General features: G+C 37.5%; 1 protein-coding gene and 2 long non-coding RNA genes across 31 annotated transcripts in view; 2 read left to right on the forward strand and 1 right to left on the reverse strand.

Moving 5' to 3' along the window:
- MAGI2 (membrane associated guanylate kinase, WW and PDZ domain containing 2) overlaps nt 1-16,673 on the reverse strand; it is a 1,173,000-nt gene that overhangs the window by 599,894 nt on the left and 556,433 nt on the right. Inside the window, exon 1 of one of the 29 annotated variants that reach the window (XM_043497791.1) lies at nt 5,587-5,798. The exons of the other annotated variants lie outside the window; for them this stretch is intronic. The gene's annotated coding sequence lies outside the window, so the exon portion shown is untranslated. Of the gene's footprint in view, nt 1-5,586; nt 5,799-16,673 lie in introns of those variants that run through there. 29 annotated transcript variants of the gene reach the window in all.
- LOC122456768 lies at nt 13,251-14,886 on the forward strand. The gene is made up of 2 exons (XR_006275810.1): nt 13,251-14,684; nt 14,803-14,886. It is a non-coding gene; the product is annotated as an uncharacterized LOC122456768 (long non-coding RNA).
- Nucleotides 15,690-16,446, forward strand: LOC122456771. Its single transcript, XR_006275821.1, has 2 exons — nt 15,690-15,745; nt 16,379-16,446. It is a non-coding gene; the product is annotated as an uncharacterized LOC122456771 (long non-coding RNA).

Here is a 16,673-nt window from a genome sequence, read left to right on the forward strand (position 1 = left end):
ATCCCATCACTGTGTTCCAAGCAATCCAGACCCCCAAAATACCTAAATATTTATTAACTAATTTCAAGCATTCTTTGTTTCCTATTATCTAGTACATGTATTTATTCCTTAAATCATCTATTTCTGAACATTCTAGTTACAGTAATTTTTCACACTGAACATCAAGAACCATGTATTTATTTGAATGGAAATCATAGATTGACTAGGAAAGAGAGCTTTTATTAGGCTGTGCTCTCTACCATAATGCTTCTCATGATCATGCCTACTTATATTACACCACCTTTAGGTTATACATAATTCTGTCAGTGATGTTGGCTGCAAAGATTAAACTCATAATTATTGTAGACCAAGGAATTGTTCATGTGAATGGTTTTTATTTATCTTGTAATAATTAGCAAAACCCAGTGAGATGAGGAAGGTTTAAGGCTAAATATGGCTAAAAACAAAAGCTCTCAATCCCACTCCCTTATGTCCTTGGGCCAGGAAAGGTAGCAAAGAGAAGCTTCTCCATTCCCTCCATTAGCTCAGCTCTTCTTTCTAGCCTAAAGTTCAGTCCTGTTCCTGCTGTAGTCAGTGAGAGTTTTGCTCTAAACCCTAACAATCCTACTTTTTCTTTACTGCAGCTCATCCAACGCTAAGTCCAGTCAGGGAGCAATTCTGGATGGTCATAGTGGGCCTGGATAGAGTCATTTAGCCTTCCCACTGCCTCCAGCAGTTTTAAAACTTAAAACACTAGCTAAGGATCTGGAGACAGATCTGAGGAGTGCCACACTAGGGATCAGGGAGATAAGGTAAGCTCAGATTCTCTTCTGAAGTACATCTTGCTCCACACTGCCCCACTTTCAGAAAGCTTCCTGACCTCTCAGACATGCTCTCCACACAACGCACGTAGCTAGTGTCAACTTTGACTTCATCAGGACAAGAACAGTAGGGGGAAGTAGATCTCACAGTAGGAGAAGCATGAACATGAACGTATGCAGTGAGGGAAAGTCATTGACGGCTGATCACAGCAAACCAGAGAGGACTGTGTAGGGTCAGGCTTCTGGGAGTAAGAAGGGTGCATGAGAAGTTGGGTTAGGATAGACAAGAAAAGCTGAGGCCAGCTGAAGATAACCTGACATCCTTTTTTGATCAAAACAGTTTTCATTATACAAACTTTGCTCCTCTTTGATGTGCTGAACTCAGCTCAGCAGAGCTAACCAGCCTGATTTTAAGCTACCGTTGTTGTTGGTGGTGGTCTACTTTTCACTAAATAATGGGAGATTATTAATACTTGAGCATACCCTGTAAATGCCAGACCCAGCTATAGGAAATAACTTACTTTATATCATATGGTACAGTACATTAAGAAAAAGAACTTTTAAAAAGTATAAAGTCCACAATGCGTAACAGAGAGAGATCTGTTTTCCAACTTTCATCTGTTATATTCAGCATCCTTTAAAGCCAAAGGGGATGAAGGCTCATGGGGCTGGAATGAACTGCATGTGAGAGAGCAAAGGCTCACGAATTGTTGAGATGCTCTTATAAAATTTACAGATCCCTGAAAATTCTGCTTATCACATCTGTCTCTTTATTCTAGGGGCCAAACTGTGATTGTTACATTGGCGTAATTTATTCCCAAAAATGTGCACTGGCATAACTGATCGCAGAATTTGGCCCCTAATGTTTGTTTCAACTCATCTTGCAATCGGGGGACATATGATTTTTGCAAGGGCATTTGCTCTGAAGATAGCAGACAAAATGGAAATTAGTGGACTGTTATTGAGTCTACCAGGCAAAACACAGACAATTGCCACTTTGACAGTTTCAATTAAATATAAAATCTTGTAGCCTTTGACAGTATGAAGTTGTCTCTCCTCTCACATTATTGTAACTTCATTGACTTCAGTGGAGTCACTCGTGATTTACACCTGTGTAAATGAGAGGAGAATCAGGACCTGTGTTTAACAACAAAGGATGTGCTAACATAGCTTGTAGAGCGTGACCATCAGAAATTAAATCTCTGTAGCACCACCATCTTATTTCTATGCTATGTCCCAAAAAAATGCATTACAAGAAAAGTTCCTGTCCATTTTTTATTTAATAAGGGAAAAATGTGTCAAAATTCTTGTACCATTTCTGAGATCAGATTTTGATTGTGAATGCCTGCTCAAAACAATTGTTCATTAGAACCACATCAGTGATAACCAGAGTCCTTAATTTGGACTTGTCTATTTCATTTGGACTGTGTTCATTCCCTTTTCCTCCGGAACCTCTTCTTTGCTTTTGCTGAATCTTTTAATGCAGATTCTCTAAATATGGGTAGTTTTGAAAGCTAATCTGTTCCTACTCAGCTTTTGCATTTCACTGTTCAGGGTTATCAACACACACATCTGGAAATGAAACTTGATTGGTCAAGCTTCCAAAACTGCAGCTGAGCTGTCCTGCTTTACAAATATGGTCAGCCTAAACTAGACATCTGGATTCTCTGTATCCCTCAAACCATTTAAACTCTATTTATTTGGTCTATTTCATATTGACATTGCTGTTTCTCTGGTGAGTTTGGAGAAGGCTTTTCAGATATATTGTCTGTTTTCTTTCTACATTTCTACAGTGTAATTGTGTCACTTTCCATGAAGCAGATCATTTACTGTGGTCAAATTATCTACATTTATAAAAGCAATAATCAGTTCTGCAGCAGTCTTAAAATTCCATATACACCAGTCTCTTGAAAAAGCAGATTTAAACAGCATCTCCAAGCTTTTAGTTCTATGATAATTAATCTAAATAGATTGGCAAGTAACAACTGGGGATTTTTATAGCCATTCGACACAACATGGTTTCTAAACACCACCTAAAAGATAATGCCTCTTATACCAAGTAAATGGAACAACATTTGTATTTCTAGGATAGACACTTTTTAAAATTATTGCTTTCTTACTGTCAATCATATTTGTAATAATGTAGAAACTATTACTTTAAAATGTGGATAAAGTGCCAGTGTTTTGTATTTTCTGGAATTTTTTCAGAAGCAGCCTTATCAGGCATTCATAAAAACAACATTGGCTGTGTTTGCTAGAGACTATCCATATTACTCATCATTTCTTCCAGCCATCCTTTCTACCCCACATTTTCCCCACTTTTGTACTGGTAGCTCATGTTAAAACACCTTATCACTGGGCAAACATTTAAAGAAGCAGCTTCTTCACGAGCCAACTCCAGTGCCACTTAATGAATCAGATGGCATAGGTTGTTACAGAGAAACATAGCCAACTCTATCACCCTCTTTCTTACACACGCACAGAGTAACTGGTCTTCTCCAAGATGCCTTGTAGTGACAGACTCAAGGAACTCAATCTATTTAGCTTAACAAAGAGAAGGTGAAGGGGTGACTTGATTACAGTCTATAAGTACCTACATGGGGAACAAATATTTAATAATGGGCTCTTCAATCTAGCAGAGAAAGGTATAACATGATCCAAAGGCTGGAAGTTGAAGCTAGACAAGTTCAGACTGGAAATAAGGTATAAATTTTTACCAGTGAGAGTAATTAATCACTGGAACAATTTCTCAATGGTTGTGGTGAATTCTACATCTCTGACCATTTTTCGAATTAAGATTGGATGCTCTGCTAGGAATTATTTTGGGGAAGTTCTATGGCCTGTGCTATACAGAAGATTTGACTACATGATCACAATGGTCCCTTCTGGCCTTAGAATTGATGGAAGATCACTCTGCCCTGCTCCCAGTGCTTTTATAAACTGAAGCTTGAATACAGATACATCAAGTGCTGTTGCTATGGCATACTCAATAACTATTTGATACAGGAATTTCTTCAATAATCACTCTGGTAGTACAATAAAAGTGGCACATTTCTTTTCTCCCCACCCCCATTGTCAAGTAGTATCTGAATATGGCTTTTCCCTTGAATAAGCACACACTTCTTTCAACAAAAGTAGTTTTATCCTTTCAGAAATGGATTATCTTCCAAGGATTTGTGGTTATACCTGTCAATTTTCACTAGCTACTGGCTGGCATTTTCCTCCTTTATAATGGGTGGTACTCTGTCTGACACACATGCATTTCAGCCCACTTATTAACCTCATTTAAACTGACAGAAGGATCACTATTAACAGTATTTATGCAACCCATTTGTGATAAACATTTTTTGTCTAGGAAGTAGTATTGACTCCAGGTAAGACAATCACTACCAACTACTACTTCTGCCCTTTGAGCCAAGATTTAAAAGCAAGCAAACTGAAATGAACCAGTCAGACACTATCTGCAAGAATGGTGATTAGGACAAACAACAATAGAGGAAAAAATGCACGGCTACTCAGAGACCATCTTCTCAGGACTAGAGACAAGATATGGAGCCATTTTTCACTAGGTTCATGAGGAAAATGTCAGCACACAGCTACTAGTGCACTGTCAGATTGCATCTTAATTTGGCCAAAGGGGACCCAGCCAGTCACCCTTCACAGACACATTTTAAAGGGCCCATTACAAATCTGATTTATTGGTTGCTAAGAATCTCCCTGCTATGGTCTGGACATTTTTCATGACAGGGAACTGAATTCCTGCTAGAGCTAAATATATGCTTCTATGTGTGATTTAAATCATATGAATTCAATATTAAAACAAAGTCAAGCCCCCTCCCCTTTCCTTAATACCTTAAGGCAGTTTTCTTAGGAATGAATCAGAATAAACCTGTGCAAAATGGGTAATTTGTATACAAGTCTCTTGATACCATTAAAAAGCAGGCAATGTTTTTTGTTCTAAAAGAGAGGGGAAAACATATTAAAGAACAAAAGAAAATGCATCTGCACAGCAAGAGAAATGAGAAATTACTAGGACTTGCTTTAGAAATGTAGGCATCTTAACTATTTACTATTATTTAATATCTATTACTATTACTATGACCTAATATCTACAACTATTTATACTAAGGTGAACATGAAAACTCTGAAACATTAATTCCTTTCCCTCCTTATCACTCATTATTCTTTAGGAATTTCTCAGTAAAATCAGTTGCCTTGCTTTTAATGAAATGCAAAAGAGTGTACGAGTAAGATGCATTTGACAGTGCTCAAGAGAAACCAGTCAAACTTGCTCTATTTGAACTGCCTATTGTTAGAATTCAGACAATGTATACCAATAATTGCAGCTCAACTTCTAATCATGCCGGCATCACAAGAAATTCAAAAAGTCAACAGCACAATTTTATTTCTATGCACACAAGAATGATAGCCTCCACTTGCAGTCACCCTGGCCAAAATTTAACGGCATCAAAACAGACATCTCACAATTTGCGAATAAACATGCATTTTCTCTTATGTTATGGCTCTTTCCTACAGGAACTATTCCAAACAAAGACAACATCCAAAGCAACACATAGGAATTCTGTAAGCCAAGTAAGACTCAGCTCAAGTTTCTCTTCAACATCTGGTCGAATTTGGTAGTGCCTTTAATTCTGATTTTGTTTTGTGGGATTTAAAAACCCACCTAAGCTTTTAAACTGTCCACTTGTCAGGTCCCTGCTCATGGATACACTACTCCCTGAATAGGGGGTGGAGGGGCAGAAAAAGCGGCAGAGTGTTATCCCACCTTTCCATGATTCTCAGCCAGTCTGTCTTCTCATAATCTGCAAACCACCTGTATTGATCCAACCCATTCTGAGGGGAGAAAATAATCTTCCTGATAGAAACAGTTTCAGCTGTGATTTGATTTATCAGCACAGATGTCTAGAATTTTCTGTTTAAGCCAGACACAGCAACACAAAACTGCAGCTGAGCTCTTTTGTTTTCCCTCCTCTCAAAAGATGAAGCAAGCAGCACTCCCACTGTGTGCGTGTCTCTCTCTCTCTCTCTCTCTCTCTTCCCCCCCCTCCCCACCCCCACCAGCAGCCTAACTCCACTCTCCTTCAGTCAGGGTCATTTACATTCTTAGCAATGATGCCCTATTCTGTATCCATTCATACCTAGTACTTCAGGATTTCATCGGTAAAAAGGGCATCTCTAGGTGGCAGTCAGGTGACCTTCTGTTAAAAGCAGAAAGGATGCTGATGGAGTGTTTGATCTATGGTTGGGTTTTTTTGTTTTTTGTTGGGTTTTTTTTGTTTTTTTCAAAATATCCATTTACATTACAAAGAAGGAAGAAAATATAGCTCTCAGGAGATCATTAGGCATTTTCTGCTTTTGAATTCCCCCTTACCAATCAACACAAGCTAGTATGGTGTAAAGAAATGTAATTTAAGTTAATCCTGCATGGTTTGCATATCATGTAACTCCATAATACTTAAAAGTACAAGCTCAATCATAAATCAATATAATGAAAGTGTATTTAATATCTAAACAGCAAACATTCTATCATCCAACTGGAAAAAAAATCTGTAATGCTGGTTTGTCCTTGACTCAAATTCTTCTGCAATAATTTCACGTATTTTGACCCAAAAGGGCTTTATAGTATAATCCTGATTTTCCAAACTCTGGTTTAACTACAGTTTATGTCCCCCAGAATGTCACTGAATGCAGGTCCTAGGAACTTAGAATCTCTGCAAGAGAGAAGACCCTGATTATCCAAAGAACCTTTGTAAAGTTAGGGTTCACTTACATACAAGATATTGTCAACAAATCTATAAAATGACAAAGACTTTGTCAACTTCAAGTTAAAGGGTCAAATTTTGCTCCCAATGAAGTCAATGGGAGTTTTGTCATTGACTTCATTGGAGCCAAAATTTCATCCAAGGTTGCTACTATGTATGAATGCCAAGGAATGTGAGAAAACCTAAACATTTAAAAGTATAGAAATACAGAATTAAGAAAAAGTAAATATTCAAACACACTCACCATTCATACAGTGCCTTAAATAAGCATACACATGAATCATATCACACTGCATCTTCCCGAAACATCCTAAGTCTGCTCTCATATCCCAATACAGCATCAGCTTCTAAATTAGAAACCCTCCTGCAGTCATCCACCAAACAGAATATGCACTGATAATATGACATATGAATTTTCACATTAAAATAAACACTTTTCTATCACCTGAGTCCATAGAACATCCCTCTAGTTCTTCCATCCAGTATTACCTAAAGACATCACCTTTTTATTTCTTACTTTCCATACAGCGACTGTTACTGTAATATAAGTACATTCCTATATGATGGATGGTGGGCAACTATATTTTTAAATGGTGAGGTATTTTTAACTGTAAATTGCCTTGGTATAAATTAGCAGCCCTAATTTAAAATTTTTGTATGTTAGTATTCTTACTTTATTTAATTAAAGAAATAGTGCAAATTCAGAGTTTAGGAGATCCATAGGGTAATCTGCTCCCCCCAGCCTTCTGTGATCTAGACTTTAGGAGCTCTGAAATGACCCCATCTCCCTTCTGCCTTGCTCTAGCATTCAGATCTTAAGAGTTCCTATCTTCCAGATGCCTTTCTCTGCAATGTGGAATTAGGAAGTCCACAGGATCATTTCTTCCCCTTGCTTCAAGTGTCTGAGAAAGCTCCTGGGGTGAAATCCTGGCTCAGCTATGAATTCAATGGGGCAGGATTTCACCCATGAATTCTGCATGGCTCCCAACTCCATCCAGAAACTACTGCCTCACAGAATTCAGGAGCTCTACAGGGTCTCTTGGCCCTCCTGTTTCTTCCTGCATTGCAGAACTTTGGAACTCTGCAAACCCCCTGGGTTCCCAGATCCCCCTGCCATTCACTGCCCTAGAGGTCATGTAGGGCACCCATTTCTCCTTCCCCAGCATAGGTTTTACAAAATGCCTACCTGGCCATGTGGACTATATAAAACATATATACAAAATTGCTTTGGATTTTTTAGAAACAAAACATTTGTTTTACAATTTCCCATAAAACCTTCAGTATCATCTAGGTTGTCAAACAAGATTACAAAAGTAAGGAAGGTTTCAGAGTAGCAGCCATGTTAGTCTGTATTCACAAAAAAGAAAAGGAGTACTTGTGGCACCTTAGAGACTAACAAATTTATTTGAGCATAAGCTTTCGTGAGCTACAGCTCACTTCATCGGATGCATTCGGTGGAAATCCACCGTAGCTGTAGCTCACGAAAGCTTATGCTCAAATAAATTTGTTAGTCTCTAAGGTGCCACAAGTTCTCCTTTTCTTTTTTGCAAAAGTAAGGAAGTTTGACTTTCTAATAAATACAAAAGTGTGAGGGTCTTATCTTGCTGCCACTAGAGTCAACTAGATGTTTGCTTCCCATTAAAAAATAACATATAAAAATATACATTAATAGAACCACAAAACCCACAGAAAATCTCTTTCATGGCATATAGGTATTATATTTTGCAAAAATACTGTGTAGTAATGCTAATCAAATTAAGAATCTGTATCCACTAATATTAGCTAATCAAGAAGTGCACACACTATTCCTTTATCATTAGAGCTGTAGATCTGTGATCCCTTAAGCGAAATATGACGACTTTCTGGCAAAAGTAGTACTTTTAAATTATATGGTATTAAAAGTTAGAGCTCTGACTTCAGCAACAATACATAAATATTACCAAATTACTGAGACACTCCACATTAACAATGCTTGATGGGCACCTTTGTTATAGAAATTGTCTCAATATTTGCAATGCTAATTCAAGAATAGTATTATTTTATAAACAATTACACATCAGCCATAAAATTCCTAGAAAGGTCTCTATTTTATTCACAATATACAACAGCCTTATGACTGGATTTATTCTTAAGAAACAGTTATGGAACTTTTTTTTCAATTAAGTTTATATTCAGGTCAAAAAGGTACATGAACATGCTTGAAATTGAAACTATATCCAATGAGTGTGAAAGTGGGAATCTCATGTAAGTATGTTTTTTAAGTCTGTGTGAATTCATGCATCAAACAGACATGAATGTTTTCCTTTTTCATTATTCTTAAAATGAGTGCAATTTATAAGCCTATGAGCCAAATTGAGAAGTGATGTATAAAGAGGTGTTAGAATGCTCTGTTACACTCAGACTTGTTTATACAAACTCTACTGAAGAGGGAGGGAATCTAAGGCCTTGTCTACACTACTGGGGTAGGTCTACCTCAATTATGTTACTCCAGCTATGTGAATAACGTAGCTAAAGTCGACATAGCTTAGGTGGACTTACTGCGGTGTCTACACTGCGCTGCATTGACAGGATATGGTCTCCCGTCAAGTTACCTAACTCCTCTCCTTCCGGTGGAGTACTGGAGTCGACTGGAGCACTCTGCACTCAATTTAGCGGGTCTTCACTAGACCCACTAAATCGACCCCCACTGCATCAATCACAGCAGCGTCGATCCCCAGTAAGTGTAGACATGGCCTAAGTGCATGTAGCTTATACACAGAAGAGCTGGAAAAATATAAGTTAAGTAGCTGTCACCTTACTTTAATTTACACTTCTTGCACCTTTCTTCAGGCTTGTCGCACGTAAGTTACAGTCATTTAGATTAATAACTTTAGATCAAATTTCGGCCAGTTCTTTTAGTGGGTCCACGCACCCTCTATTATGCATCCTTCACAAGACTCCCTAATACTTGCAGGAACTCAGAGACTGTTCTCCCAGAGGACACATATTGCCCAACGGAAACAGGAGAGGGGTATGGTGGTAATCCTACTCCAGGAACATCCTAAACCACTTGTTATGCATGAGCTGTGACCCATTGTACGGACAGCATTCCATAGGGACCTCAGTGCTGAGTGAATTAGTCAGCTGTCAGCTTTGTTGATCTAAGAACAGGAACTAGAAACGGAGAGCTGATCAGCAATTTTAGTATAAAGATATTTTGGAGCTGCTGGCACTCTCCTGTCAAATACAGGAGGCCACAGGAATCATTGAAACCACTACTGAGCAGAAGAGAAAAAAGAGAACCGATGACGCTCCTTCTAGGAGCTGGGTGATATTTAGGATTCCAGCCTACTAAAATGACAGTATTGATTGTATATGATAGCAATGATGTGGACTCCAGATCAATATTTCCATGGAACACTATAAAAGAAAACGCGTGCTGATGGAGATGGAATTGATGAGTCAGTATATGATATATTTACCTCTGCGCTAACACCAAGACCTAATTTGAGGTTACAGGGTGCTGTGCTACAGGAAGTTTTTCAGAAAATATAGAAAAAAGATCTGGGCCATTTTTGGTCATTGAAATATCCCATAGCTCTCTTCCATTGCAAAAGTACTAAAATTAGTGTCCTGGCTAATGTCCAGTGCCAGTAAGTATATTTTGCTGACCTAAACTGAAACCACAGGAAGATCTTATTTGTTTTTCTTTATTTTGGTTTATATAAAAAAACAGCATCCATTCATTGTTCTGTGCAATTTCACATGCACATAAACATAAAAATATCACAAACATCAATCACAAACACAGTAGAACACTTGCATAAACAATTAGCAACACAGTTTATAACACTGCTATCCACTGTTACAGAGTTATCACATGCTACATGTGAAATGGCTGTGTTTCAATGGAGGACAAAGTCATCCCTATATATAGTTTGTATATAACTTTGTTCAGTTTGTAAAGATCTTTGTGATCTTTTGGGATGGAAACCATTATATAAATGTAAGGTTCATTTTTAGAAGTGCTCCTGCCAGCTAATTCACTAAGTGGCATAGGGCATCTGTTTCGGAGGAGACTGGATGTCTTGCTCTAACTGCTAAGTGTATGAAACAGATGGGCCAACAGAGGAAAACTGTTGCCCTGGATAACTACAGATTCACAAATATCTGGTTTATTCTTGGAGGATGTGTGGATGGTTGCAGTTGTCTCTGTAAGGGTGTACATATCTGTGTGCACACACGTGATGTCCAGGAGAAAATAATTTGGCTCCCCGATAGTCTGTTCATTAAGTGTGCTATCTTCAATACATCAAGTTTTTTAATTGGTTTCCAGTGCTTTTGGGAAAGATAGTCTATTGTATCATAACACTGAGGATTCACACCTCTGTGCCTCTCCCCCGCCCTGAAATTCAATGAAGTTTAACAGGATTACAATGGAGGAATCCACAGGAGGCCTATTGTTGGTGCACTCCCATTGTGGAACTCCACTTTGAATGGCACTTGATTGACTCTCACTCCACACTCCTCTTATTATAGCACCACTTCCCCTTCCTTCCAGAGCACAGTAGTGTATAAAAAGTGACTGTACTCTTTATTAAACAACAGCACAATTAGTCTAGCAAAATCACACCATTTATTATTGGTACTGTACTGCAAAAATTAAAGTTCCACCTTGCATAAGCTCACAGTAGGTGACCTACTTTTGAAAAACATTTTCAGTGGATACATAGATTTTATTTGAAGCTAGTGTGGGAATGTCCTTCTCCATCTGTGACTACTCATGTGGTGGGTAGACTCTCTCCAATGCCAGGAAAATAAGGGTTTATGAATTATGCACAACTATCGTTTATGTAGAAAAGCATGTTATTGTATTTTCATGTGCAAGAATGACAGAAGATGGAATTGTTTAAAAATGATCTCCCGCTAGCCATTTATGGTGTGTGAGTGAGAGTTCAAAATTATGATCCCCTCCCCAGAGATACCTGTACCACTTCAGGAACTGACCTCATCTTAGCATATTCAAGATGCCTGGTGTCTGATCCAGCCAGATGCTGAACACATACACTGTGGGCATTCAGAACCTTGCAAAATGAGACCCTTCAGTCTTTGTCTACTTAAGATGGTAAAAAAATTGTCAAACTTTTTTTTAAATGAAAAATAACTTTTTGACTAAGTGAAAATGTTTGGGGGAAAAAGTAAATTTTCAGGTTTTTGACAAAATAAAAATGTCAGAAAAATTTTGACAAAAATTAAATTTCTTTGGTTTTGGTGATGTTTTTCAGAGCAAAAAAATCATTTGTTTCCTGACCTGCTCTATTGTCTAGCCTAGGACAAATGAGATGGGTGATCACTATCATTGCAGGTTTACCTGTAACAACATCAGTAGAGGGTGAACATACATAGATAGGACTTGGGTGTTTATAGTTCCACGTCATCTAATCTTGCTTAGAGAAGAGCTAGATGACATAGTGGTAAAAATACCTTAGTCCTGTCTACACTGCTGACTGCACCAGTTCTACCAGTGGTGAAGCTGCATCGTGGTGAATCACAGACCTTAAATTTGGGGGTGTAGAAGCAGACTTAGATTATAAACTCTTCAGGGCAGAGCATGTTTCTTTCTCTAGAAGACGGATTTTTCCCAGGTTTACACAATTGTAACTCCAGTGGAATTACTTCTGATTTACACCATTGTACCTATGTTTATACAGCTACTAATAACATCTCCCTTTCTAGGTTTGAGAAACATACAACAAAGAGTTTAACCCAAGTCTTTTAAAGAATGTGAAAATTCGGATTTATATTATGCTAATCCAAACAGATACAAAAAAGCAAATTGCAAAAACAAGGAATTAATCTGTTACAGTTTTACTTTACCATATTTTTATTTTAAAAAAATGCTGTTTATTTTCTTCATTGATGCTAAAACAATATTAAGATGAATTATCAAATGGTACAAAATCCATTTAAGCGGAGTATTTTAATTTTATACTCTTTTTAGTGTAATTTGTTTAAAATTAATTCTGTTTATAATGGGATTCTACATCTGCAACAGAAAACAGAAGTGCTATATCAAGTGCACTAAGGAAAAACTCCCACAGTAGGCTAGTTAGTGGAGAAGGTTAGTACCCTAGCTATTGTAGTCTACTGAAGTCAACAGGAATTTGCCTGAGAAAGGGCTGAGTAAAAATGGAGGTACTGATTACCTTGGGGAGATCCTGTGACATCAGGCCTGCTATAAAGGCCTAGTATAAGGCTTAAAGCCTGAACTGAAGTCAGGCCTTGCTGATAAAAAGCAAATTTAGCAAAAGTCAAGCCCTCTTACAAAACATGCCAGCTTGCAGGTTCGCTGTCTGAACTTGGCAAGAACATGTTGCAAGCATTCCTAGGCACTAAGTATTCACGTACACACATTACAGAAGGGTAGTATTAGAACACCTCAATACAAAGATATGGTGGAAACACACTATCCAAAAATGGTACAGGGGCTCAATGACCCCTCTTAAAGATAAGGTCAGGTTGACAGGGTGATGGATAGAGGTGTTTTGATCAAACCAACATGGACAAGGTAAAGGGTGAAAACTTCATCTCAGAGGGGCAAGATGTAACTTGTTTGTATCAATGTATAAACAAAGAGTCACAAAGGAGGTCTTTGTCCAGCCGAGTGGGGGAACAGAAAGTCCTGCCGTTCACTCAGCTAAATCCATTGCAACGAGCATACCTGTGTTAGTGTATCTGTAACCATTGATCCAGGGCACTAGGACTGTGCTTTGTTGACAATAAACCTGCCGGAGCAGCTTCGCTACTGAATGGAGTCTGTAGTCTTGTTAAGCATTTCAATTGGAGCCTGCTATCTATGTGGCCAGAGCCAGTGCAGCATGCAGAGAGAACACACACATGCAGCCAACAACTGATGACACTGGTGACCCTGACTGCTGATCTGGTAAGTAGGCGAGCTGTCCTCTGTAGGAATCAAGATCTAACATGGCAGAAAAGCTACAAGCTAGGGAACCCCCTTATCTTCCTCCCTGCAAATTCCCACAGAGTTTGATAAGGTATGATGTCACGCTGGGGTGCCAGCAAAGGAGGTCCATTTGCATTTTAAAAAGATAGTGGGGAAGAAACATGGAATGGAATCTGTAAGGCTAGGGCAGAGACTGTAGCCTTGGAAAATAAGAGTAAGAAATGCCCCACATGCCACAAAACTGGTGGGGCAACCAACAGGAAAAAAAGAGTAAAAAGAAGTAAGAGAAGCAACAGAGCTCTGGAACTCCCCTGCTCCTCTAGCAGGGCAGCAAGCAGTCCAGAGACAGTATACATTACAGCAAGCACAGGAACAGAAAAAAAAACATTGGAAACAGCTGTAAAGAATCTGCACAAAAGAGAAGTATCATCCCTGTTATAAATATTGATGGTCAACAACTGGCTTCAGGTACCTGTATAGTGCCTGAAGAATGGGACAGAAATGGAAAAAGTCTGTCCAAGCAAAATGAAAAGATGTAACATGGAACAATTGGAATGGGTGCTGCAATTGGGACATTGGGAATGACTCATACCAGCCACCTAACAACCCATGGGCAGGGGCCACTGCATTGCAACTACCACCATACGATAAAAGCAAGGTTTTGGTAAAACCTAAACCACAACTTAGACTGGTGCCTGTAAGAACATGAAAAGTAAGTGCACAGGAGGGAGGAATAGTAAACAATGCTTTCTCTGGATTGGTAAATCAGATAAAGGAAAAAATGGAGTCATTCACAGAGCACATTACAAGACAAGGGCTGTGACTTGATCACAGGGGAGTGGATAGAAAACCAATTTTAAAGTGAAAACCCAAGAGTCAGTGGATTAACACCTAGAAGTGATGCATTAACACATGGAGTTGCCCAGAAACAGTTAACTGTAACAGGCAAGGGCATTCCTGCAATCCATTTGGCATGCAGACAAAAGCAACAGACACTGGGGGAACAAATTCACATTTTGCAAAAGCAGGTAACAATCCCCGCTCTCCTCTCAGAGCCAGGATAAAAACCAGAGGTATGGGTTCCCAACTGCTTTAATCCAGGGAGCCTCACTCAGAGCTAATAATATAACCTTCTTTCTCATATAATTTTACATAAAGGTTAAATTTTACTTTATATCCTCTCTCAGTTTGCTAAACTCACTGCTGCTGCCTGTACGTTAAGATATGCTGATAAAGTTAATTAATCTCTTTGGTTCAAATTTTCCTCCCTTCCGAGATTGCTCTTCTCCCCTCCCTCTCCTCACTTCTGCTCTCTGTTTTAAAAGTTAAAAGTTATGGTTATTACAGAAACCACCATTGCCAAAAAAACAAAAAAAAAAGAAGCAACTGAAAACAGAACAAAACAACAAACAAACAAAGAAAACAAGGTGAAAACTTTACTTTAAATAAATCCGGTAAATTAATCGTTTTAACCCATTAGGAATGCAACAGCTGGAAATACTCCTAACTTTATTGAAGATATGATTGCCAAGCAACAGAAATGCATACTCTGCTTCTAATACTAACCACTGATTAATATTTGAAACATGGGCTTTCCTTATTTCCATAAAGCAGAGTTTTGAAATAAAGTAATATAAAGGAATGGACAAAACCTTAAATTAATACAACAAAGGGGGAAAATACATAACTTAATACGATTTTTTTTCAATTCTTATTAAAGTTTCTAATAAAAAGGTAATAACTTGCTTATTTAAATGCTTAATTTTTGTTTACTTGCCTTTTTTTAAACTAAATTTCTTTAATAATTAAGTTTGAATGCTTTATCTTGTATAATTATGAATATAATTCTGGAGTCATTCATCTTTAATTGTAAGTTTATTTTGTATTTCATGTATGTTGTCCTGTGTTCTATGTTGTATGTATCATATGACTACTTTTTTCTTTTAATTTTGTTGCAACAAAATGAAATTTTATACTTTTTTGAAAATATAAGTCGTACCACACTATTTTAAATTATGGTTTGGATATAACCATCATAATATTATTAATAATCATTTTTTTAAAAAGCTCAAAAAGGCCTCAGTTATAAATACAGATGCATATATTTTTGCCAAAACAAATAATGCAATTGCTCACAAAATTTTTTCCCCTCTGATTAATGACGGGTTTTTTTATTGAAAGGAAAAAATTGAAGTAGAAACTTCAACAGTAATACAAAGGTAATATTAGCAAAATGTCAATTTTTTGTTTGAGTTTTTATAAACTTGTTTGTACCTTTATTATGTATTAAAATATAGTTATAAGAACGTTATAGCAAAATGGTAAAAAATATATATATACTATGTCTCGCTATGTTGCAAAATTTTATAACTAACCAAAAAATTTCAACTACTTTCCACTTTTGTCTCCCAAATACAACTGTGTTATAAAATGTTTTGTTAAAGGGAAGTAGCGGCTGTTATAGTTTGCACTTCTAAACAGTTAACAAAAGCAGAATTGGTATCACAAGCATATTAACTCTAAAAAGCTTGGGTAAAAACTCTAACTAACTCTTGCTAAAACAGTGTACTCAGCAGGGGAAAGCAATATACCCTCTCACAGAAGATTGTGAGCATCTATTTTAGCAGTTATGCATTATATTTAGTATAAAATATTAGTAATGCACCTCAAGTGAAAATGAAAGTCTATACAATAATTGTAAAAGTATAGCTGGTGTTACAAAAGTCTTGGTCCCTATTACACTGTAAACAAACTAAGTTAATCTGTGTATTAAATTTGGGCTACTGAAAACAAGAGAAATGTACAACAAGCAAGCAAAAATTTATTATGTTAACCAACTTATGCTGTTTAAGGTTGCAGTCCACAGACTGAAAACACCATAAGATATCAGTTCACAGTGAAGAAACCCCCAGGCATCAAGGAAAAAAAATGAAGTGCTTTATAAACAACAGACTGGTCAACTACGCCTGAGTCTACCATATATTGACAGTTAAGTAGGCAATCAGCTAAAAACTACTAGCTGCTCCAGGTCTAACTGTCATTTAAATTGTATATTATTAAGTAAAGTGAGTTTGTGTGTCTGTGGCTTTAAATCTTTAGCATCGAAATATGGATGAATTTGGCTACTGTGTAAAAGCAACTGTATTA

This window comes from Dermochelys coriacea, chromosome 1 (genome assembly GCF_009764565.3).
Source record: "Dermochelys coriacea isolate rDerCor1 chromosome 1, rDerCor1.pri.v4, whole genome shotgun sequence".
Taxonomy (NCBI): Eukaryota; Metazoa; Chordata; order Testudines; family Dermochelyidae; genus Dermochelys; species Dermochelys coriacea.